A 9,860-nucleotide genomic window follows, 5' to 3' on the forward strand; every position below is an offset into this window, starting at 1 on the left:
TGAAAGTATTTTTCAGATGAGATCAACATTGAAATCAGTAGACTCTGAATAAAGCAGATTATCCTCTGTAAGTGGGTGGGCCTCGTGCAATTAGACAAAGACCTTCAGAAAATAAAGACTGACCAACTCCAGAGAGGAGGGAATCCTCTCTCCTGACCACCTTCAGACCTGAAATGCGTTTTAGCATAAAGCTTCATTGTTTTAATCTTCTTTTATTTCATGGTGATCAGGAAGACAGTCAGACTAACGCTGTTATCCAAGTAAGACTGAGGTGTTTCTAAATACCTGCAAGGCCCAAGAGCCCAGCCCAGGAGCCAGGCCCGCAGTCTACATGAACACCAGGCTGTGCAGGGCACAGTTCCTCTCTTTAGAAAGCAGGTCCACCAAGTCTGAGACAGGCCTGCAGCTTGCACCTGGACACACCTCTCCTCCAGCTACGAAATACAAAGAAACCATATGGGACTAAAAATAACTGTGTGCATGCACAGTTGGGGCAAATTCTGGACCAAAAGATTAAAGACAGACAAAAAAATCCAACTGCCATTTCTGAAGAGCTGGAAGCAAAAGAACTGGGTGTCGGGAGTAAAAGCAGGGTACTGCGCATGACCCCCTGCACTCAACACCACAAAGGGGTGGGCAGACCACCTAAGCCACCCGTCCAGTCTGACCCCTGGACATACCCCACCCTCATCCAGTATAAGGAATGAGCCCCCCTCAGCGAGCGAGCGAGGGAACCTGTCACTTGTTCTCGCTCCCTCCTGCAGCCAGTTCAGGGGTCCCCAAAAAAGCCTTGCCTGAATTTCTTGTCTGGCCTCAAGTCAATTTCTACTGACTGGGGAAGGGCAAGAACCCTGGTCGGTATCAAGTCCAGTAGGGCTGGTTTGAGACACACAGATGAACACACAGAACAAGGGGAAGATTCAGATCTATTCCCACTCTGCATAAGATCCAGCTCCCCTGCGCTGAGACCCTGCCAAGGCCCGATGTTCCAGGAATGCTTAAATCCAATCTGCTCCCTCCCTCTGCATTCCTCTGGCATCTAGAACAGGTTGAGCCACCCTGGACCTCTGTGGGGTCCCAGCTGTTTCCTGCACCTGTTGTTTCAGGCAATCCAGTGTTTATTTGATGCCCATGATGTGTCCAACATGGGCCAGGCACTATGCTAAAGAACTACCAGATACAGTCCGCCGTGAAAGGCCTTAGAATACTCCTGGGGAGTCAGGATCACCCCACTTGACACGATGCTGGGCGGTGCGGGACTGGCCGTGCACATAAATGGAAGCCCTAGACCAGTACGAACGAAAGTGCTGGGAGAGGGTCGTGGGGCTGCTGGAGGGCTCAGCAGCATTTGCTTAAATCAAGGACAGATGAGAAGGCAAACCCAGGGGGCCCAGCAGAGTGAGCCAAGACCCAAAAGTGGGGATGAATGAGGCAGGTCACAGGGACAAGCCCCCTTCCCCACTCCCCCGCCAGAGTGGAGGGTCATGTGCGGGGAAACAGAGCAGCCAGTGGAGCCTAGAGTTTAACATTTTGACTCTGCAGGAAACAGGGAACCTTTGAAGGTCTTCAGAGTAAGAGGAGATGATGAAGACTAGACTTAATGAGACATTCCACAGGACCACAGGTACTAAGAAGGCAATAATGTAACGACGGTTAAGAAACCGGGCTTCGGGCTTAATCCTAGTTCTGTTGTTTACAAGCTATGTGGGGATGGGTGAGCTGTTTCACCTGTTACAAGAGCCTGTTTCAGATAAGTCACGAATATTCCTCCCTCTCGACTCAATTCCCTCCCTTTTACCTCGACCCTCCTATATATATATATATATATATATATATATATATATACAGTGCCTCAGCCCAAACTGGGTTGAGAAGTTGATTTGCAAACTAAGTTCCTGCTTCTCCATTCTTTGGCCATTGAATAAAGCTTGTGCTGTTCCAAATTCACCATGGGTTTAATTATTGGCTGTGGGAATCCGAATGGAAAAACAACCGCCCCAGCCAAGATAAGGGTTCTTAGCCTGGGCTAGGACCCCGGCATGAGTCCAGGCGACCAATTCGGTGACAAGTACAGCAGTTCCCTACACAAGGAACATAGGCTCCAGAACGAGACCGCCTGGTTTGGGATCCTGCACCACCACTCACTTGCTGTGTGATGGTAGGCAACTTACGCAACCTCTCTGCTTCAGTGCCTTCAGGTGTAAAATAAGAGGTAACAGCTCCTTTCCTTCCAGCAGGAAAACTGGAAATGGGTGCCTACCAAAATCAATGAGAAGTCTTCACCTTCCCATTTCCATCCACATACGTTTTGAAAATGCACAAACAGAAGGTGTTTGGAGAGTTCCATGCCCTGCCTGAAGTTAAGGACACATGTGTCTACTTTGTTATTATTTACATTAACTACACCCATACACCTTCTTCTAGGCCCCTCTTGCCTTAAGGGCCATCAAATAGCCAAGAGATGTAGCTACACACACTGAATACACCACAATCAAAATAAGCATAGGAGCTCCCATCCCCTGGGGATCCCCTAGGCCATCCCATAGAAAAAGAAAATATCAGAATTTGTGGGAAAGATGAATGGGTTAAGGTCCAGAAACAAAAGATCTAATAATCACCCAACTGTGATTAAAGCCCCAAGGTTCAGACTTCCCTGGTGGCGCAGTGGTTAAGAATCCGCCTGCCGATGCAGGGGAGACGGGCTCGAGCCCTGGTCCGGGAAGATCCCACATGCCGCGGAGCAACTAAGCTCGTCTGCCACAATTACTGAGCCTGTGCCCTAGAACCCACATGCTGCAACTACTGAGCCCGAGTGCTGCAACTACTGAAACCCACATGCCTAGAGCCTGCGCTCCGCAACAAGAGAACAGAACAAAGAGTAGCCCCCGCTCGCCGCAACTAGAGAGGAAAGCCCGTGCACAGCAATGAAGACCTAACACAGCCAAAAAAAAAAAACCATCCGCCTTCCAATGCAGGGGACGCGGGTTCGATCCCTGGTCGCGGAATTAAGATCCCACATGCCACGAGACAACTAAGCCTGTGCGTTGCAACTACCGAGCCCACGCACTCTGGAGCCCACAAACCACAACTAGAGAGAAGCCCACGCGTTGCAACGAAAGATCCCGTGTGCCGCAACTAAGACCCAATGCAGCCAAATAAATAACCAAAAAAAAAAAAAAAAAAAAAAAAGCCCCAAGTTTCAGGCCCATCTTGTTAGTAGTCCCAGCTACTAGATGGAAAACTTTAGTTAAGAGCGTCACCTCTCTCAGCTGTTTTTAATCTGTGTGTTTCCTCCCAGTTCAAGGCACCTTCAGTGGTTTCAGGACCAAATGATTCCTAGGCAGACCACCTGCATCAAGACCATGCACTGCTTCTCCAAAGCCTAAAGATATGGATAAGACCCCACCCCCAGGGTGGTCCTCAAAGGTGGAAGTGGAAATATTCGAAATAGGGAAAGGGTCTGGTCAAATCCACACTCCAGTAGTGGCTGTGTGTCCCCATCAAAACATTTTCAAGAATAAAATAAATATTAAATAAAAAATAAGTGTTTTTTAATCCTTAAACTAAAAAATAAGTGTTTTTCACCAACACGAAATTTGCTATGATTAGGTACCAGGACATACAGTGAAAGACACACAGAGAGAGGGAGGCAGAGAGAGACGAGGTCATAGACACAAGGACAGAGGACCGGGTGGAGGTGGAACGCGCTGTCACATAAGATATATGGGAAGAGGTGGTGATATTACTGGAAGCCGGCAGCGGTCCAGGGCGCTAACTAGATACAGGAGGTTGTTAATAAGCTGATTGCTTTGGGGGTAAAAAGGCTACAGCTTTAGTTCAAAACTGCGAATTCCTGAGCGGCATGGGGGAAGCCGGCTAACGGTGGGGTGCGGGGACTGCAGCCCCTCCTCCCGCTGGGTGGTGACGCCCCCGGGGCAGCCTCGGGTCTCAGCCTCCCCGCCTCCTGCTCTCTGGCATTGCAGGCTGGCGGGGCGACCAGCGGCAAGGGAGGCAGGCCCTGTGCCCCAGCCACCAGATCGCCGGGTCTTCCTCCCCGGCCCTGCTCCCGCCCGCCCCGCGCGCCCGGGCGCAGAGGGGAACACGCCGCCGGCGTGGGGAGGCTGCAGCGGCGGCGGACAGCGCTCCCTCTGCCCAACACTCTGCCCCCTAAAGGGCGCCGGCGGCGTCCGGCAGGGGCCCGCGTTGACGGGATGTCGCAGCTCCGGCGAGTCACTCACCAGAACAGGCGGGAGCAGAGGTTCGCGTCCTGCAGCGGGCTGCGCTGCACCTCCGGGTACGCCGGCAGCATCTTGCCGGCGCTGACGGGGAGTCTGGAGCCCCGGGCGCCTCCGCTCCATAGGAACCTGGAGTGGAGCACCGGCGGCCGCTCCGGCCCCGTCTACCCCCAGCCACGCCGCCTTCCGGACACGCCTAGGGTCGGGGGCGGGGAGGGGAGGAGCGCCCTCTAAGCGCAGCTGAGGCCTGTGAGGCGAAGCCAGCGCGCAAGGTGCAAGGCTGCCTGATGAAGGGGGGCCGAGCGGACGCTGCCAGGAGCCACAGGCAGGTGTGAGGCAAGGCCGCAGGCGCAGTTGATGGAGGCGGGTAGGCGGGCTGCACAGCACACCGGGTCCAGCGCGCAGGCACCCACTTACTAGTAGCTGGCTGCAAACACTGCCAAAAGTGCTTGCTCTGAGCCCACGCACCCACCCAGGTGGAGAGAGGAGGCTCAGGCTCTGCCCGCCTTTGCTACTCAAAAATGTCCCCTGGGGGGCTTCCCTGGTGGCGCAGTGGTTGAGAGTCCGCCTGCTGATGCAGGGGACGCGGGTTCGTGCCCCGGTCCGGGAGGATCCCACATGCCGCGGAGCGGCTGGGCCCGTGAGCCATGGTCGCTGAGCCTGCGCGTCCGGAGCCTGTGCTCCGCAGCGGGAGAGGCCACAACACTGAGAGGCCCGCGTACCGCAAAAAAAAAAAAAAAAAAAAAGTCCCCTGGGGGACTTACCTGGTGGCACCAGTGGTTAAGAATCCTCCTGCCAATGCAGGAGATGCGGGATCGAACCCTGGTCCGGGAGGATCCCACGTGCCGTGGAGCAACTAAGCCTGTGCGCCACAGCTACTGAGCCTGCGCTCTAGAGCCCACGAGCCACAACTACTGAAGCCCGCACTTCGCAACAAGAGAAGCCACCGCAATGAGAAGCCTGCGCACCAGTAGCCCCCGCTCGTCCCAACTAGAGAAGGCCTGCGTGCAGCAACGAAGACCCAATGCAGCCAAAAATAAATAAATAAAATCAATTTTTAAAAGATTTAAAAAAACAACACCACAGGTGATTCCATCCTGCAGTCAAGTTTGAGAACCACTGTTGGAGACAAAATATCTCATTTCTTCCCAAATGGCATCTGCTTTCATTGCTAGAGGCCTCCTCCAGGAATCCTTCCTAACTAATCACACTTCTCCTCCATCTGTCGGTGGGTTTGTCTGTAGTTGGGGCCAGCACTTTCCATATTTGAATGTGCCTCCAGGTCACCTGGGGATATTGTTAATATGCAGATTCGGACTCAGGAGGTCCAGGTGGGGCTGAGAGTCTGCATTGCTAGGCAGCTTCCAGGGGCTGCACCCCTGCTGGTGCAGGGCCCACTCGTGGCAGGGTCTGTAGGACAGCAGCCTCTGTCTGCACAGGTGCCTCTGCGATTGTTCTTGGGCTGTTTCAGGCTCCTTTTCTGCCTTCCCTGCCACGAGGGGACAGCAGCGGGTTTCCAGCTCTTTCCATCCCGCCTCTCATCCCACTCGGGCCCATGGTGTGAACACAGACCTGCACACACGCGGAAAGCTCACCAATGACTGCTGAATGAATAAATGAGCGGACGTGGTGAGAAGAGCTCTGAACTTGGAGTTTGAGACCTGCTCTATGAGAATTTGACCAAGAGATGGCCTCTCTGAGACTCAGTGACTTCACCTGTTCAATTACTGCCGTAATTTTTGTGGGGAGTAAATGAGATGCACGTGTGGAAAGCTCCTTTTCATCCACACAGTAGCGTCCTCCCTTCCCTCCCTCTCTCGTCACTCTTGTCTAGGGCCCCACACACTGCCTGGGATGTCCTGTCTGTTCCCCAGTCTCCACGTCTCCACCCCCGACTCAGATGTCCCTCCCGAGTTCCATATGTCTAACCATATACATGTGTGAGGCACGTTCTGTCTCAGAGATTGGCTGGAGGATCTGATGGGGCCACGGAGGTCATGTCCTCCCAACTTTTAGTAACTCAGCAGAGAGCTGGGGGAGCGGATTTGGTAGTGCCTGTTATGGGCTGAGTTGTGTCCCCGACCCCCAAATTCAGACACAGAATTCCTCATGCTCAGTCCTTCAGAATGTGAGCTTGAGGTGTTGCAGATGTAAGTAAGGTGAGCTCATTAGGGTGGGTCCTAATCCAGCTTGTATGATTGGTGTCCTTATGAAAAGGGGACGTTTGTACACAGGGACACCACCAGCAGAAGATGCAGGCAGAGATGGTGGTGCTGTGTCTCCAAGCCAAGGAACACCAGAGATTGTCAACACATCACCAGAAACTAGGAGAGAGGCAGGAAACAGACGGTCCTCACAGCCCCCGGAGGGAGCCACCGCTTCCCACACCTTGATTTTGGACTCCTGGCCTCCAGAACGCTGAGAGAATGAATTTCTGTTGTTTAAGCCGCCCAAGCTTAAACCTGCCTCGTGTGCTCCAGAGAACAGCCTCCAGGCAGGTCTGTCCCCACCCTTACGCCACCTCCATCTTTATCCCCCTCTACCACCGGAACGATCCTCCCAAAAGGCAAATCCCATCAGGGTTCACCCCCCTCGGGACGCTTTACCAGTCTTTGATGGAGTCCTCCTCCCTCCTCATCCCTGGTCACTTTCTGTGAGCGCTCTCCCCGCATCGCCCCCTCCCAGTTCCACTGAGACACAGGCCACTGCCCGTGGGCCTCCTGCCCTTTCTGTGCACGTGGCTCCTTCTCCCTCATCTCACATTCACTCCCCTCCCTTCAAAAGCCCAGGCTAACCTGCTCTCAGCGCCCCCGGACGGATGGGGCCGTTCCTCTTCTCTGTGCCCATCACAGCCTCTTCTGACCCCATCAGAGCCTGGTTTTATTGCGTTGCGTCACTTCCTTTTTATTTCTCTTTCCTCCACTAGTGGGCGAACCCCTGGAGGGCAGGGGTTTGTGTCCTCCTAAAGCTTAACAGCCTGGCACAGAGCAGCCCTTGAGCAGTTTTTGTGGAACAAGTTCATCAGTGATTCTCAGAGTGTGGTCCCTGGACCAAGAGCGTCAGCATGACCTGCGAACTTGTCACAAGTGCAAATTTCCAGACACTCTCCAGACCTGCTGAGTCAGACTCCAGGGGTGGGGCCCCTGGGTTCACAAACCCTCCAGGTGATTCTGATGCACACTCAAGATCAAGATCAGCTGAGTTTTAAAAATGAGAGCTTCAGGAAATGGGATGTCAATGGAATTTGCTATTAGTATTCAGCCTAGACTTAGACATCACAGGGTGGTGCCTGGTTGAGAGAAGAGCTCTCCCCTGGTCCCTTGTCACTGGGAATCGTTGGGCATTACGGCCGCCTGGGACGCCCGCTGCCCATCTCTTCCTCAGCCCGTGTTGTACTGTATCCCCTCCCCAGGGTGTTGTTAATATACGCGAAGGTCTCAGGAGTGTCCTGAGCAGAAACCCAATGGCCAGGGAGCCCTGGATTCTAAGCGCCATGGTCGGTGCAGTCAGGTCCCACGGTGTAGTCGTGGCACCGGGTTTCTCATCCTCACTCTTAAATTAAATACATTTTGTCAAAAATAAACAAAAAAACATGGGCTTCCCTGGTGGCACAGTGGTTGAGAGTCCGCCTGCCGATGCAGGGGACGCGGGTTCGTGCCCCGGTCCGGGAAGATCCCACATGCCGCGGAGCGGCTGGGCCCGTGAGCCATGGCCACTGAGCCTGCGCATCCGGAGCCTTTGCTCCACGACAGAGAGGCCACAACAGTGAGAGGCCCGCGTACCGCCAAAAAAATAAAAATAAAAAATAAACAAAAAACAGAAACAAAAGAAAACAGAAAAAACTTCACATTGAAACAGAACTCAAAGCCACAAAGAGTAGATTGCTTATTGAAGATGTGGGCAGGAAGTGGGAGGAACAAAGTGGGTGAAGATACTAAAAAGGTACAAACTTCCAGTTATAAAGGAAGTCGTAGGGATGTAATGTACAGCACGGTGACGACAGTTAATACACTGTCTTGTATATTTGGAAGTTGCTAAGAGTAGATCTTAAAAGTGATGATGGATGTTAGCTAGACTTGCTGTGGTGATCACTTTGCAGTATATCCAAATTTCAAATCATCATGATGCACACCTGAAACTAATATAATGATATGTGTCAATTATACCTCAATTACAAAAAATTGTCAAGGGAGTTAGAAAGCTATCTATTGCCTTAGAGTTTCGATTTACCTGTAGTGATGTGTCCCCTCTATTTTAAAGTTTAGTCTAAAAGAGTTGATGATATGGCTTTTTCTTTTTTTCAGCCTTTAATTTTTAAAGGCTTGGTTCTTGGATGTATTTGTTGTGGTAAATATTTGGTGTTTTAAAAAGAGAGACAGAATATAACGTTATGAGCTCCTTACTGGAGGGCCGCGGGCTTTTCCTGTTTTTCTCCCAGGCCTAGTGCCTTGCCTGCCCCCAGCAGGTGCTGAGCAAAGGCTGGATTTTAACCCCTCAGGGAAAGACTCTGGTGGGGCGTTTGAGAGGCTGGGGAAGGACTCCTTTAGGACTGAAGACTGTGTGCCTAGGAGGAAACGGGGGTGACTCGGACCCCGTGTCGAGGGCGCGGGGACAGGCACCACCACCTGAGTCCTGCCTCCTTCCTCTCTGCTTCATCTCGAGACTCTCTCTCTCTCTCCAGCCTGAGCTCCAACGCGCCTTAATCCCTTTCAGCTCCTGGAACTCACCGATCCCCCTTTGTTCTGGGCCTTTGCACCCGTCTTTCCCCTGCCTGGAGCCCTCTCTCCTCTTCACTGACCGACTCTCCCTCTTCCTCAGGTCACAAGTGACACACGCTCTGCCCAGCAGGGCGCCTCCTCCTCCTCCGTGAGGCCCCCTGCCCTGCTCTCGCCCTCCGGACTCCCCCGTGTCTGCTCCTTTCTCATCTCCTTCCTCCTTCAGCCCGGAAGAGCGGAACCTGTGTCTCCTCCATGGACCCCAGCACCTGTCTCGGAGCCTGGCGCACAGTAGGGCTCGGTACTTGCTGGGTGACTCTGAAAGCACACAGGCTGTAGGTGAAGAACTTTCCAAGCCCCAGATGTGTCCACTTGCTTCTCATTTCCCCTTGGACTAAGAACTTAGCGGCCAATTAACCCCAGGCAGGTGGTGGGTATCAGAAGAAGAGAGAAGTATATGATTTAAATAGAAGACAGCTGGAGAGAGAAGGAAGAAAAGAAGTTGCAAGTTCAGGAAGCGCCTGGCCAACAGGGGGTTGCTGTGATTCGCAGAAAGCCTGTCCTGTCGTGTGTGAAGAGGGCTCCCAGGATGAACGTGCCCTGGAGACTTTCCCTGAGGGCTCACTCTGGCTGATTCTCTGATATGCTCAGGCTCTGTGGACAAGGCTGTAAATGGAAACTGAACTTGGAGGGAAACACATGTTGTGTCTATTTGTATAAATGGTTGTCATTCTCCACCCCAAACAAGCCACTTTAATAGTGACATCACACAAATTATAGTGTACAAATCTCTCACCCACTCCCAGGTTAGAAAGGACATGGGTATCGTTGAATCCCATCCCTCGACCTCTGCAGGAATTCCCTCTGCAGCATCTGATGATAATTCACAACTTTCCATTCCCCACTTCAC

This window comes from Hyperoodon ampullatus (assembly GCF_949752795.1).
Source record: "Hyperoodon ampullatus genome assembly, chromosome: 16".
NCBI classification, from domain to species: domain Eukaryota; kingdom Metazoa; phylum Chordata; class Mammalia; order Artiodactyla; family Ziphiidae; genus Hyperoodon; species Hyperoodon ampullatus.